The sequence below is a fragment of the Chelonoidis abingdonii genome, chromosome 1 (assembly GCF_003597395.2).
Source record: "Chelonoidis abingdonii isolate Lonesome George chromosome 1, CheloAbing_2.0, whole genome shotgun sequence".
Lineage (NCBI taxonomy): Eukaryota > Metazoa > Chordata > Testudines > Testudinidae > Chelonoidis > Chelonoidis abingdonii.
Genome location: NC_133769.1, coordinates 152,485,644 through 152,500,288, shown reverse-complemented (window position 1 = coordinate 152,500,288; position 14,645 = coordinate 152,485,644). Strand labels below are relative to the sequence as shown.

At 47.4% G+C, this 14,645-nt stretch overlaps 1 protein-coding gene across 1 annotated transcript in view; it reads left to right on the top strand.

Moving 5' to 3' along the window:
• Positions 1 to 9,013: 9,013 nt before the first annotated feature.
• Positions 9,014 to 14,645, top strand: part of CD4 (CD4 molecule) — a 30,023-nt gene continuing 24,391 nt past the window's right edge. The window contains exon 1 of the mRNA XM_032802047.2: positions 9,014 to 9,243. The gene's annotated coding sequence lies outside the window, so the exon portion shown is untranslated. The remainder of the gene's footprint in view (positions 9,244 to 14,645) is intronic.

Sequence of the window (14,645 nt, the reverse complement as noted above, 5' to 3'; positions counted from 1 at the left end):
TGAAGCATCTAAGTTTGTAAGGGCACTGAAAGTGTTAAGATCAGCTTAGAATGCGTTTTGCTCTTAGTTCATTTGACAAAACCTGACTTCTTGTGCTTTGACTTAGAATCACTTAAAATCTACCTTTGTAGTTAATAAATTTGTTTTATTCTACCTGAAGCAGTGCATTTGTTTTGAAGTATGTCAGAGACTCCCCTTGGGATAACAAGCCTGGTGCATATCAATTTCTTTGGCCTGGTCTACACTAGGGGGTTAGGTTGAATTTAGCCACGTTAGGTCCATTTTAAAATGACTCCATCCACACAACGAACCCCGTTCCATCGACCTCTTAAAATTGCCTTCTGTACTCCTCCCCGACTAGGGGAATAGACCTAAAATCAACTTTGCTGGGTCAAATTTGGGATAGTGTGGATGCAAATCAATGGTATTAGCCTCTGGGAGCTATCCTAGAGTGCTCCATTGTGACTGCTCTGGACAGAATTTTGAACTCCGATGCACTAGCCAGGTACACAGGAAAAGCCCCAGGAACTTTTGAATTTCATTTCCTGTTTGGTCAGCGCAGCAAACTCAGCAGCACTCAGTAGCACAGGTGATCGTGCTGTCCCCTCAGAATTGTAGAGCACAGAATGTTTCTACACTCCCCCTATCATCTCCGTTCCTGAGGTTATCGCAGATTAGAAGGCAGAAAAAACTCACTCACAATGACATGTTTTCCAAGCTCATGCAGTCCACCCACACTGGTAGGGCACAGCTTAATGCATGGAGGCGTTCAGTGGCAGAGGCCAGGAAAGAATTAAGTGAGCACGAAGAGCAGAGGCAGGATGCAATGCTGAGGCTAATGGGGGAGCAAACGACATGATGAAGCATCTGTTGAGGGAGCAAACAGACATGATGGAGTATTTATTGGAGCTGCAGGAAAGCCAACAAGAGCACAGACCCCTGCTGCATCCACTGTATAAATGTCTACTCTCCTCCCCATGTTTCATAGCCTCCTCACCCAGACACCCAAGAATGCGGGGGGCTCTGGGCATCCAGCCACTCCACTCCAGAGGATGGCCCAAGCAACAGAAGGCTGTCATTCAAACAGTTTGATTTTTAGTGTGGCTACAATAAGCAATATGGCCTTGTCCTTCCCACCTTCCCCACCCCACCCAGGCTACCTTGTCCATTATCTCTCTTTTTTTTAATTAATAAAGAAAGAATGCATGGTTTCCAAACAATAGTTACTTTGTTTTGAAGTGGGGAGGGTGGTTGGCTTATAAGGAATTAAAATTAACAAAGGGGGCGGGTTTGCATCAAGGAAAAACACACACAACTGTCACACCGAAGCCTGACCAGTCATGAAACTGGTTTTCAAAGCCTCTCTGATGCGCAGTGCACCTTGCTATGCTCTTCTAATTGCCCCGGTGTTTGGCTGCTCAAAATTGGACGGCTAGGCGATTTGCATCAACTTCCCATCCTGCCATAAATGTCTCCCCTTTACTCTCACAGATATTATGAAGCCCACAACATGCAGCAATAACAATGGGAATGTTGGTTGCGCTGTGGTCTGACCAACAGCGCCAGCGAGCTTTTAAACATCCAAAGGCACATTCTACCACCCTTCTGCACTTGCTTGGCCTATAGTTGAACTGCTCCTTACTACTGTCCAGGATTCATGAACAGATACCCTAAGCAGAAGAGCAGGAGAGCAGGAGATCAGAGTTGCAGCGGAAGCAGTGGATGAGGATGGTTAGAAGTCCTACTGCACCATCTGCTGCCAGCAGCACCCAGGAGAACCAGAACGGATCCCCTGAGCTCGTTGCTGGGGAGCAGGAGAGTAGAGTTGCTGTGGAAGCGGTGGAGCCATACACCATGCCCTGGAGGTTGCTAGGAGCTGGCCAGGGAAAATGTTCCCAGAACCTCTGGCCAAGCTACATGTCTGATGAAAACAGTTAGCAGTCCTACTGCACCATCTGCTGCGAAGGCAAGGAGCTGCTGCTGTCTAGCAATGCCAGCTGCTGCAGGTGTTTCTGTGTCGAATGCTTGGATGTCCAGGTAGGGCAAGGTACCTTGGCCAATGCAAAAGAGCAAGACCCCTGGAGCTGTTACATGTGTCAACCACAGAAGTGCTATGGGGTGTTACAGTGCTGAGCAGACTGGAATGTACAGCTGCAAGACTTCTTCATCAGCAACAAAGGACAGGAATGTGATGCACGTAAAATCCCAGAGTCACTACCCTTGATAACAGAACGTCAGTGATTGCATTGGCTACTTGGATCACAGCATTCCCCACAGCAGACTTGCCCACAACAGCAGCGCTGATGATGAGCTGAGCGGGCTCCATGCTTGCTGTGGTATGGAATCTGCATGGGTAATCCAGGAAAAAAGACGTGAAATGATTGTCTGCCATTGCTTTCACGGAGGCGGGGGAGACTGATGGCATGTACCCAAAACCACCCATGACAATGTTTTTGCCCCATCAGGCATTGGGAGCTTAACCCAGAATTCTAATGGGCAGCAGGGACTACAGGAATTGTGGGATAGCTACCCACAATGCACCTCTCCATAAGTCAATGCTAGACACGGTAGTGAGGATGCACTCCGCCGACTTAATGTGCTGAGTGTGGACATATGCAATTGACTGTATAAAATCGATTTCTAAAAATCAACTTCTATAAAATCAACCTAATTTCATAGTGTAGACATACCCTCAGTTAAATTGACAAACTTATATAAGCTTGTAGCGTCCAGCGGGCATAACTGGATACTGCAAGGCGGAGATTCCTAGGGTTGTGTTTGGGACCAGAGATATTGGCTAGTGTCATTCAGTTGCACAATCCAAGGAGCAGATAACATGCCAGAGGCTGTGCGTGAACAGCCCAGGAGTGGGGGATCTCACAGCAGAACAGGGTAAGGCTGGCTTCCAGAGTTGAGGATTGGAGTGACTTAGCAGATCACCAGTCTTGATAACACAAGGGGAACTTCACAGAGGGGACTCCAGCTGAGTAGGGGCTGGCATGGGTGATGACCCAGCGCCTCCCAGCATCCCCCACCTGCAGTAACCAGATTTTGGGTGTCCTGGCCTATAGAATCTGACTGGACATGGCCAGGTCCTCTTTTTGAGCAGACTTTCCAGTTAAAAACCAGCCACTTTAGACATATCAGTCTAACAAGTGCTCTAACAGTCACTCTAGTGTGGAGCCGCCAGGGCCGGCTCCAGGCACCAGCAAAGGAAGCAGGTGCCTGGGGAAGCCAATGGAAAGAGGTGGCAGTGCGGCTGTTGTCGGGGTGGCAGGTCCGGAGCGGCAGCGGCCACGGCACTTTGGTGGCAGCTCAATCGACCGACTCCAGATCGGAGGCAGGTCCTCCACTCGCTGTCTTGCTCCTCAGCAGCACTTCGGCGGCAGCTCAGTTGGGTTCTTTTTTTTTCTTCCGCTGCTTAGGGCAGCAAAAAAGCTGGAGCCAGCACTGGGCGCCGCAAACTTGCTGCTTTTACAAAGGGTTGCAGGCCATCCTTGGCCAAAAGCCCATCACCCCCAAGAGCCCTGGGGGTACTTTGTGGGATCTGGAGTGACAGGCTCAAGGAGTGAATAGTGAGGAGGAGATGTTGGACTAGAAGAGGAGGGCAAGTGACCAAGGGATTGGCCCAGCAAGCTAGGACCCATTTTTGACTCCAGAGCAATCAAGTTAGTCCCTATAATCCAGCATCGATGAGACTGATGCAGGGGAAGGAACCTCTGGCAAGTACACTGTTTGCTTTGGCATTGTCACAGTTAAATACAAGGTGGAACAGATTGTTTTTTCATAAGTAATTAACATATTGTCAGACAGTATTAAAGTTGGAAGTGTCTTGTTAACACTTCTGCAGTCACAGTACCCACTATGCAGCTGTATGGCTGAGGGAGGCCTTAAAAGGGCATTTTAATAGTCTGGCATATGAATGTGGTATGAACATTTTGTCGGAGAAAAATTAAGTTCTCACTTTTTGGTTGCGTGCAGCAGAGTCAGATACTTTATTTTCTTTTATAATTGTATAGAGGGAGGGACTGCCCTAGGACACAGGGTTGCCCCAGTCCCAGGCAGGTCTCTCCACAGGTAAACAATTACATTAGCATTTATACTTTTTGTTTTACATACAATAATAAGCAACAGCTGCATTTTGTTTATACACAGACCATCTTGATATCTTATTTTTCTCACTTCTATAGAGACGCCAGTCTACATTCCTCATTATCAACATAGGGTCGCAACAACTTCTCACACGGTTCTTTCCCACTCACCTCACACAATCCTCACTTCTACAAATCTCGCATTAGCAGGGTTGCAGCGAGCCTGACTCTTGCTAACAGAGACTGTCATGCATTGAAATCCCTGTCAGTTCTTTCTCTACTTCCACAACTTCATGGACCAGCATTCATGCATGTTATTCCCTCTCGCTATGAATTTTGTAAAACTTGGTGTAAACTATTAAATAGGGATGGGCTGCTGGCCCCTGCTATGAATTCTGTACTATTTTGAGTAACCTAAAGACATTCTGAGTTTCCACAAATAGAATTTTACGGTGTGCAAACAAACAGGCCAACAAAAGTAAAGTGCAAACAAATATACACATTAAAAACAGTGCATCAACATGAACCATACTCTAAAACCCCAGATTCAAAACAAGAGTGAACAGCAGTTGTCTGAGCCTGCAGTTTCACAGACTGGAGTACGTGTAGCTCTAGTTCAAAATTGTGACCAGTGCTAGCACTGTCGCAGGGACTGGGGGATTGTGAGACAGCTGCTGGAGACTGTCAGAGTTGGCACAGGTCATGCACTGTCTGTGCTTGCACTGCACCAACCTAAGTAGGTCAGCCCTGGCACTGTGTTGCTCAGGGAGGTGGTTTTATTGCATCACTGTAACAGGACACTTACATCAGCGCGAGGCAAAATTCTGGTGTATACACGTGCACAACTGGGTCAGTGCAAGTCAACTTAGGCCCACCTAATTGGGCCTACTGCATGGTTCCCGTGAACCAGATGTGACACAGTGGCTCTGGGTCCTGTTCCCTCCAGTTGCTGATGCACAGAAAGAAAAGCCTCCTACTGCTCCCAGAGTTATTCTTTTAGCTCAGGTGACAAAGGCTTATAGTTAGGAACTCAAGACACCCCTAGTTTCCATCCCCATTGATGAACCTGGGGAGTTTTACAAGGAGCTGTCTGGGGAATGCCATGGGTGAGGAGGACTCTGAGGTAGCTTATTATTATAGGCTTTGCTACATCCGTGTCTGGTAAGAGCACTCACAAATTTAGCCTGACAACACCCCTGTGAGATAGGGAAGTATTATCCCATTGTGTAGCTGGGGAAACTGAGGTACAGGGGGAGGAAGTGACTTGTCCAAGGTCATACAGGAATATCAGTGGCAGAACTCTTAGATTTCTAGAGTTTCAGTCCAGTGCCTTAATATGGCCACCTTTCCCGCTGCCTTACCCCACAGCTAAGTCTCAGGCCAGTGAAACTGGGATCAGGAATTTGAATGCTTTGGAATGAATGGAGAGCTCAGATGTGATGTGTTTGCCTTGGCTAATAAGGTTAGGTTTCTGGCTTTCAAAGCCCTACTTTGATCTCTCTGTGTCCACAATCAAGGGTTAAGATGATAGAGTTTCTTGTTTACCTGTTAAAAGGCCTCTTCCCCAGGGGCTGTTGCTGGGGTCCCCTCAGAGGTTCAGAAAAAAAAAACAAGCCCCAATAAGAGTGACCAGATTTTCTTTGTGATTCCAAATGATCATGAAGTCGTCCTGATGTAAAATATGATTCCTAAGACAGGGCTTGCCCTACACTGATCTCTGTGTGATTCTACATGGGTTTGAACTGGGGCAGGTTTCTCTGGAAGTTTAACATGAGTGGGAGGAAGTAATGAAAGTCTCATTAGTAAAGGGCTCCTTAAAGGCATGCGTTTGTCTGTGTCTGGCAGCTGAAATGCCCCTCCAAGAGCTACAACAGGTGTCAACTGTTCTACCGCAGAGAGAAATCTTCTGGTCTTTGAAGTTGTTGACATTTTGTTGCTCAAAGGTGTACTTTTTGAGCTACTATTCTTGACTGGGTTTTCTTCCACCTCATTATGGCTTGTGGGCATCCCCCTAGTCTCCATTATATCTCTGGGCATTCATTCAGTTCCCAATTAAATCTGTGGGCAACTGGGTTCTTCTCTTGCCATTAAAGAAATAGGTCAGGGTGGCCAACCTATGACTCCAGAGCCACAGGCAGCTCTTGAGAAGTTAATATGTGGCTCCTTGTATAGGCACTGACTCCAGGGCTGGAGCTACAGGCACCAACTTTCCAATGTGCTGGGGGGGTGCTCAATGCTCTACCCCTGGCTCTGCCACAGGCCCTGCCTGCACTCCACTCCTTCCTGCCCCCTCCCACGAGCCTGCCGTGCTCAAGCTCTTTCCCCTCCCCGCTCAGCTCCCTGCACTCCACAAAACAGCTGATTGGAGGTGTGGGGAAGGAGGGAGAGGTGCTGATAGGCAGGGCTGCCGGTAGGTGGGAGGTGCTGGGAGCTGATGGGGGGCTGCTGATGTATTACTGTGACTCTTTGGCAATGTACAGTGGTAAATTCTGGCTCCTTCTCAGGCTCAGGTTGAAGTAGGTCGTTGCTCCAGTCTCCAGTGAACTCTAGGAGCATTCTGTCTCCCCATTCAAGTCTATGAACAATCCTCTCTCTCCACTAAAGTGTTTAGGAATTTGCTACTCAGAAATGTACGTTTCAAAAACACCATTGTTGACTGGGTTAGAACAAGGAGGGCTGGGACCAAGGGGTTAATGCAGCACTGACTAGGAGCCAGGACTCCTGGGTTCCTACCTCTGGGAGGGAAGTGGTGCTTAGGCACTAGTTGGCTAGAGCCAGGGGGACTTGGAATTAGGATTCTTGGCTTTTGTTCCTCACTTTGCTATTGACTCATCGTGTGACCTCAGATGAATCACATGCCCTGTCTATGCCTCAGTTTCCCCAATAAAGGCAAATACTCCCAAGAGAGTTGGGAGCAATTTTGCATGACATTAAAAAAAGTTTAATAATTTATGAGAAAGACGTGAAATTCATCAGAGAAACCTTTTGACTAATATTATTCACCTAGCTCTGCTTCTGATGTTTAATCAATGTTTGTAAATGGCTTTGAGGTGCTCAGATGAAAGTGTTACAGACAGTCCACCCTGGGCTGTGAGCCCAATCCCATGGGTTCTCACGTGCTGAATAGGGTCTGGTGAGTATCTGGATAGGAAACTTCCTTGGAAAACCCTGTCAAATGAACAGATGAGGAAAAGCTCCCTACTGACTCACCTCACCACAGTACCCCTAAGTCACTGCTCTCAATGCCTCTGCACAAAGCAGGAGGGTGCTGTGCTGCTGGGAGTGGTGTGGGTGACTGAGTAGGGGACCCTTCCCTTTTAATCTGTCTAGGTCTGCCCGCCTCCCCACAGCTTCCCCACATACACTGAGTTGGCGGGGGGGGGGGGGGAGAGGGAGGTATCTTGTTTCACCCAACAGTGAGTTCCATAGGCTTGATCCAGCTGCTGTGACTGTTCTGGCTCCTGCACATACAACTCTTTCCCTGTTTATTTGTCCAGAAACCTGTATGAGTGAGCAGATGAGCCGCTGCATATTGGGCCCTCTCAGTCCTGCCCCCAGTGCCTCAGCCTAGCAGTGGCATGCCACACACTGTATTTCAGACATGACTCTGTGACGTGCTGTGGGTGACATGAACGTCACCACCGTAACTTGCTGTCCCCACTCCTCCAGAAGCACCCAAAACCTGGCTCTGTCGCCCCCTGAGATGGGGGATGAGTGGTTGTGTGGAGGAGATGGAGTGGGTGGCAGAGAGATGAAATCTCAGCTATGTCTGGGGGCTCAGTGGGTTTCCGCTCTGTTGGCTGAGGCTGAGATTCAGAGAAAGAGACCAACAGAGTGTGGGTGGGAAACCACAAAAGCCCCCTCCTCCCCCCGAGGGGAAATTGCTGAAATTCAGCAGCAGCAGAGACTCTTATCTACCTTAGCATCCTGAGGGCATTGATACATGCAGTGTATCCCTCTTCTTGTTGCTGACCCCTAATCCCAGCCGTGCCCTCTAGAGATTTACCTCCCCTCTCGCTCAGGATCCTCTTCTGCCTGCTCACCCCTAATCCCAAACCTTTAGGCCTAGTGATCAAAAATAATTTCCATCTGACAGCTGTTCAGTACCTACGTGAAATGGGTTTGTGGTTTCTCAGCCCAGTTCCTAGCTGATAGGACAGGAACTGTGCCTACCAACAGAATGGGCAGTAATTGTTTTCCTCTTTAGTAGCATTACAAGTGAAGCCAAGGAGGCTAAGATTTTATCAAAGGTATTTTTAGTAAAAGTCACAGGCAGGATATGGGCAGTAAACAAAAAATCATGGAAGCCCAATCCCCGCTGCCCAGGGCTGAAGCCCGAGCCCCACCGGCCAGGGCTGACAGCTCAATCCCTGCTGCATGGAGCTGGAGTCACAGAGGACACGTAAAGTCACAGAATCTGTGAACAACTTGGAACCTTATGAATGGGCCATGCAGTGTCCTCAGCCCCTAGGATTTCCTGTGTCTGGGTGGGGGCACATTGGCAGGGGACAGTTCATTGGGGAATTGCTGCAGAAGGCTTGCCCTGCTGCTGCCCAGGCTGTACTCACTTGCGGGAGGGGGAGACAGGGTTTATATAGATCAGGAACAGCCGTTGTGATTATTAACCCCAACTTAACCTTGACGTATTCCAAATCTACAAACCCACAGAGAATCCCCTGGGCCTGCTACCACACAACCCCGTAAACTCACACGCACCCTGAAACCATGCAAGTTTCCACTCATTGACCTTTCAAAGCCCCTGCCCAGTCACGGCATCTTATACATGCGTGTACAGCCAGCAGGCCCTTGCAGTTTTGCATAGTCGCTTCCACATAAGACAAGCGCTGTATTCAATAACCCCCTTCTATAGTCAACTTTTCCCTTGATATCGAGAATTGTGTTGAAATGCTTATGGGAAATCACCATTCAAAGAAGAAGGAAGCGCATGGACCCTGACCAGAACTTGAACCGTCATCAAGCCCTTGTTGGAACTGTTGAATGAGAGGAGGAGCCAGAAAGGCCAACATCTGAGCAGCTTTCTGAAAATCAGCATTTTTCTCTGCTGTGTCAGTTGTTGTTTCTCTGAGATCATGTACACCTGGTGACGAACACAGCACGCAAGAGAGGCAGAGAGAAAGAGCGAGAAAAAGTGGTAAGGAAAATATTTTACTAAATATTGATCATTCTTTCTTTCAATGTGACCGGAACAAGGAAATCTATTTTTTGTACTTTTCTTATCTTTTGGCCCATTTTACTGATAACTTTCTACTGTCCCAAAGAGCATGCCGTACTGGCCAGGGACAAGTGCTGCTTTTGCTGCTCTTATGGTCTATTTTCTAAGCTGACAAAAGCGTTTAGAACTGAACTGTTGCTGACACACATCTTTGCCCTGCTCGCCAAAAAATATTTTCTCCTGAAAAAACTGCCCAGGCTCTGGGGTAGTGGCACAGGAGCTGCCCAAGATCTCGGCTGGCACAAAGCATGGTGTTACTGCAGCCAGGATCTACAATGGAGTCATTCGTTCATTAGAAGTTTTCTCTTTCCCTTTCTGTTCTTTTCCCTCTGTATTTATACATGTCTTTGCTTTGATTTTCACCTTGTTTTTTCACTGGATCCATCTCTCTTTACTCCATTTATGTTTCTAGAACTTTCTTTTTATACAGCTGTCGAGTTCATTTTATTTTTCCGGTTTTGTTAAGACAGCTCTCACAGTAGTACAATATCTTTCCCTCTTTCCACTCCTTTTTTCACCAGAGGTTTCTGCTGTTCCTCTGCTCCCTTTTCTGTCTCTCTCTTCAAAGTAGCATGAATATCTGAGTCTAACTTTTGACGCAACACTGTTCACATAGATTCAGAATTAGGTTGGATGGGATTGTGGATCACTAAGAGATGGCCTGAGAAATTTGGTTATGTAAAACAGTAGAAAGAAAGAAAGAAAGAAAGAAAGAAAGAAAGAAAGAAAGAAAGACCACATTGGGTCAGAGCAATGGTCCTTCTAAACCAGTATCCTGTCTCTGATGATGACCCATGCCAGATACTTCAGAGGGAATGAAAGAACAGGGAAATCATCAAGTGATCTATCCCCCGCTGTCCACTCTCAGCTTCTGCCAGTTGGAGGGTTAAGGACACCGAGGGCATGGGGAAAAAGAATGAAAGCAAAAGATGAAGACATAGTGAGAGAGGGAGGGAGAGATACACACTCAACCCATATTGACCAAGATGTCCAGTAAAACCCAGATACACTGGGAGGTCCCAAGATGAGCCCTCTACAAGACCCTGACATTGACTTCCCCCTCACTCATGATAATACACCTGAACTCTTTTCCATACTGCCATGGGCAGTAAGGGCAGCAGGTGTGTGGTTGGAGGGCGGGCGGGAAGGGGGCAGTGGTTCTCCCTGTTACCAGCCACCTGTTGTCATCATCCCCAAACACCCTCCAAGGAGTGGAATTTTATCATCGGACCAAAGTGCAGGATAATGAGATGGCAGCTCTCAGCCAGATGCCTGTGTGTGCATGGGTTGTATGTCCATTTCATAAATTTTAAGGCCAGAAGGCACCATTGTGATCATCTAGTCTGTCCGCCTGTATTATACAGGCCATAGAGGGTCTCAGTGATTCTACAACAAGTCCAATAACTTGTGGTTGAGCTAAATCAGGTCTTCTGGAATGACACCCAGTCTTCATTTAAAATGCCTAAGTGACGGGAAATTTACCATGTCCTTTGATAAATTATTCCACTGTTAAAAACTTGGATTTTATGTCCAGCTTGAATTTTTCTCACTTGAGCTTCCACCCACTGGGTCTTGTTAAGCCTGTGTTTGCTACAAAGAAGGTAGTTATAGATTTTGCCTCTTTGATAAGCTAAATAGATCGAGCTCCTTATGTCTCTCACTGTAAGGCAGATTTTTCAGACCTTAAATAATTTTATATGGCTCTTCTCTGCACACTCTCCAATTTTTCAACATCCTTTTAGAAATATGGACATGAGCACTGGATGCCGTATTTCAGTATCGGTCTCACCATTGCCATATACACAGGTGGAATCACCTCCTCCCTGCTTCTACGGACTATTCCCTTCTTTATGCATCCAAAAATCCCATTAGCCCTTTTTGCAACAGCATCACGCTGGGCTCTCATGTTCATAAATGCCAAAATCCCAGAAAATGTCAAATGGAAATCGCCTTGTGCACTGGCCACAGCTAGTATGTTTCTTAGATCTCTTTTAGAACATCAGTCTCTTTATTACTGTAGGTATCATAGCTGTCTGTCTAATAATCCATCTGTCTCTACCATGCACTCCTCACTGTGGGACTGGATGGCCGGGTCTGTCGTTGGAAAGCACTTCACAAGGGCAATATCCGATTACTTGCTCTGGCTTCAAATATCTTCAGCTCAGTATTCATAGTTTGCAAGTGGGCAGGAATGTAAACTGGGGCTGGGGGATTGTTTAGGGAGCCAAGGAGGGATAAAATTCAGGAGAAAGGACTGAGTCTGAGCCAAGAGAAAGTCACACAGGAGCCATCCCCAGGCTGAAGTGTTTGTGAACCTGGGGAACCATGTCTCCAAAGGAAGGGCCTAGACTCCAATACTCAGGACACTGGAGGTTAGAAGCCCTAGAGAACTAATGGGGGGAGCAGAGGTGGGACAGGCTCTTGGCTCCAAGTGGCTAAAGAGATGGGATTCGGAGGGACTTCTCCAGCTCAGATTTCATGGACTTTTTATAGCTGCAATTTGATGTATGTTTTTAAATTGTTTGGAGGGAATTTGGCACTGACCTGAGGGACTTATTTAGCATCCCTTCTGTGTAACCCCAGCCTGCCAAAGGCAGAGAGAGCTCCCCCTGCCACACATAGATGCACAGCACCTTTCAGCGGTATACCTGACCCTCTCCCGAGGGATCCCATCTCTGGCTGAGTGGGAGTTTCAGTCTCCATAGCCTGCTTAGTCCTGGCCCTGAGGACATTCAAGTCAGAGCAACTCCGTGCAGTAACAACTCATCTCAGTGGTGGAGTGGCAATCAGAGGCATCGTGGTGGGAGATCAAAGCAGGGTCAGCACCTGTAGCTTATGTCTGTGTGAGAACTGGGCCTCAGGCCCTCAGATAATGGGGGCATGCTGAAAGTGCCTGAATCCTGTCTCTCTTTGCTCTCCGGCTCTCTCAGACTCCTTCGTCTTGCTCTTCCTCTTCCTCTGCTCTTGCCCGTTGCTACAGTCGTATAAATTTGTTGCTTTTATGATGGAAACAAAGTTTGAAAGCATTTATCATTTAATATTAAAGCTTCTTCCTGGCCTGCTCAGCTTTAAGCCTGGTCTACATGAGGAAATTAGGTCAATCTCAGAAAAATCCACATCCGTGAGTAACACGGTAAATCTGCAGACTGCACTAGGTCGATGGAAGAATTCTCCTGTTGACCTAGCTACCGCCTCTCAGGACGGTCAATTTTCTACGCAGGTAGAAGAAGCCCTCCTATTGGCATGGGTCATTTTTTCACTGTAGCACTACAGTGGCGCAGCTGCAGCTCTGCTGTTGCAATGTTTTAAGTGTAGACAAGCCCCTACTGTAGCTTTCTAGATCATTTGAGAGAGATAACGAGATTAATCTGATGAAGGAGCTAAACATTCTGAGCCCCAAATTCAAATCAAACTGAAGTGAAGTTTAGAAACAAGAAGTTGTAGGATGCTTCGGATTCTGTTCTGGGACAAAAATAGCCAAGAGTGGGGGAAACCCAGTGTTTGGGGAGGGGCTGGGGGTGGAAATCTTTCTGCAGAGGACTGCTGGCCTGCGCCATCTCTTAAGAAGCAAGCTGCCTCCAGATCAAAAACACAGCCACAAGCAAGAACGAGAACAAAACAAGGAAACCGCACAGCCTGAAAGAGAGAAAGAGGAACACACGCACACACATACGCACATACAGATGTCTTGTTTGCACTAGGGACCTTTTCTAATGATTTCCCATTGTTACTAACTCCAGTACTAGCTGTGCTGGGAACCCTAAACTGATGGGCCACCATCTGCCATTACCAGTGCCATGGCATTTGCAGTGCCATGTCATCAAACCTTCTTGAGAGTCAGTTTAAGGGACATGGTGCTGATCTAATCAACAGCTGCTGGAGCAGACAGCTGTCTATACTGGAGCACCTAAGGTACTATCCCAGTCAAAGCTGGAGAGAGTGAGAAAAGCTCCCAGACCAGAGCTGGTGGCAGACATTGTTTGGCATCTGTTGACACATTCCATGGCCTCTTTTATCCACTGATTGTTCCTTGGCAGCATTTGACTTGCTCTGTGAGCTACGGAAACTAACATAGCCAGATGTTTTGGGGGAGGGGAGGAAAAGGGAACTCAGTGCTGGGGGAGGAAGCAGCTTGGCAGCCCCTAGAGACTAACTCCTGTAACTCCAAAGGGTGTATAGCCCAGGCAGGAGCAGAGCAAACTCCCTCGACACAAACAGAGCACCTGCCCACTGTGCTTCACCCTGCCCTGATGTGCTCCTGAGGGGATTCCAGTCTCCTGACCTGTTCAGTCCATGGTTTCTCTGCTGAGGCTGCCATCAAGTGGCCAGTTAGACCCAACAGTGCTCATAGAATCATAAGATTGGAAGGGATCTTGAGAGGTCATCTACTCCAGTCCCCTGAACTCATGGCAAGACTCAGTGTTATCTAGACCATCCCTGACAGGTATTTGTCTAACCTGCTCTTAAAAATCTCCAGTGATGGAGATTCCAAAACCTCCCTAGGCAATTTATTACAGTGCTTAACCACTCTAGCTGCAATCTAAACCCATTGCTTCTTGTCCTATCCTCAGGACAATTTACCTCCTCCCTCCTTGTAACAACATTTTATGTACTTGAAAACTCTTATCAATTCCCCCACTCCAGTATTCTTTTCTCCAGACTAAACAAACCCAGTTTTTTCAATCTTCCCTCATAGGTCATGTTTTCTAGACCTTTAATCATTTTTGTTGCTCTTTGGACTTTCTCCAGTTTGTTCATATGTTTCCTGAAATGTGGCTCCCAGAACTGGACATAATACTCCATAATACTCCAGCTGAGGCCTAATGTTTGCTTTTTTTGAAACAGTGTTGTACTGTTGACTCATATTTAGCTTGTGATCCACTATAACCTCCAGATTCCTTTCCGCAGTACTACTTCCTAGGCCAGTGGTCCCCAGTGCAGTGTCCGCGGGCGCCATGGTGCCTGCCGGGGCATCTATGTGCGCCCACGTACATCTGCCGAAATGCCACTGAAAAGCAGAATCATAAAGAGGTGTCACTGCTGAAATGCCGCTGGTTTTCGATGGCATTTCGGCAGCGACGCCTCTTGATGACACTATTTAGGCAGCGATGCGTCTTGACGTTGCTGTTTCTTGGTGGATGCTTGTCCGCCAGCCATGGTCCTTGGTGGTGCTCGCCCAGCGCCCACCACCTGGAAAAGGTTGGGGACCACTGTCCTAGGCAGTCATTTCCCATTTTGCATGTGTGCAACTGATTGTTCCTTCCTAAGTGGAGCACTTTGCATTTGTCCTTATTGAATTTCATCCTATTTACTTCAGACCA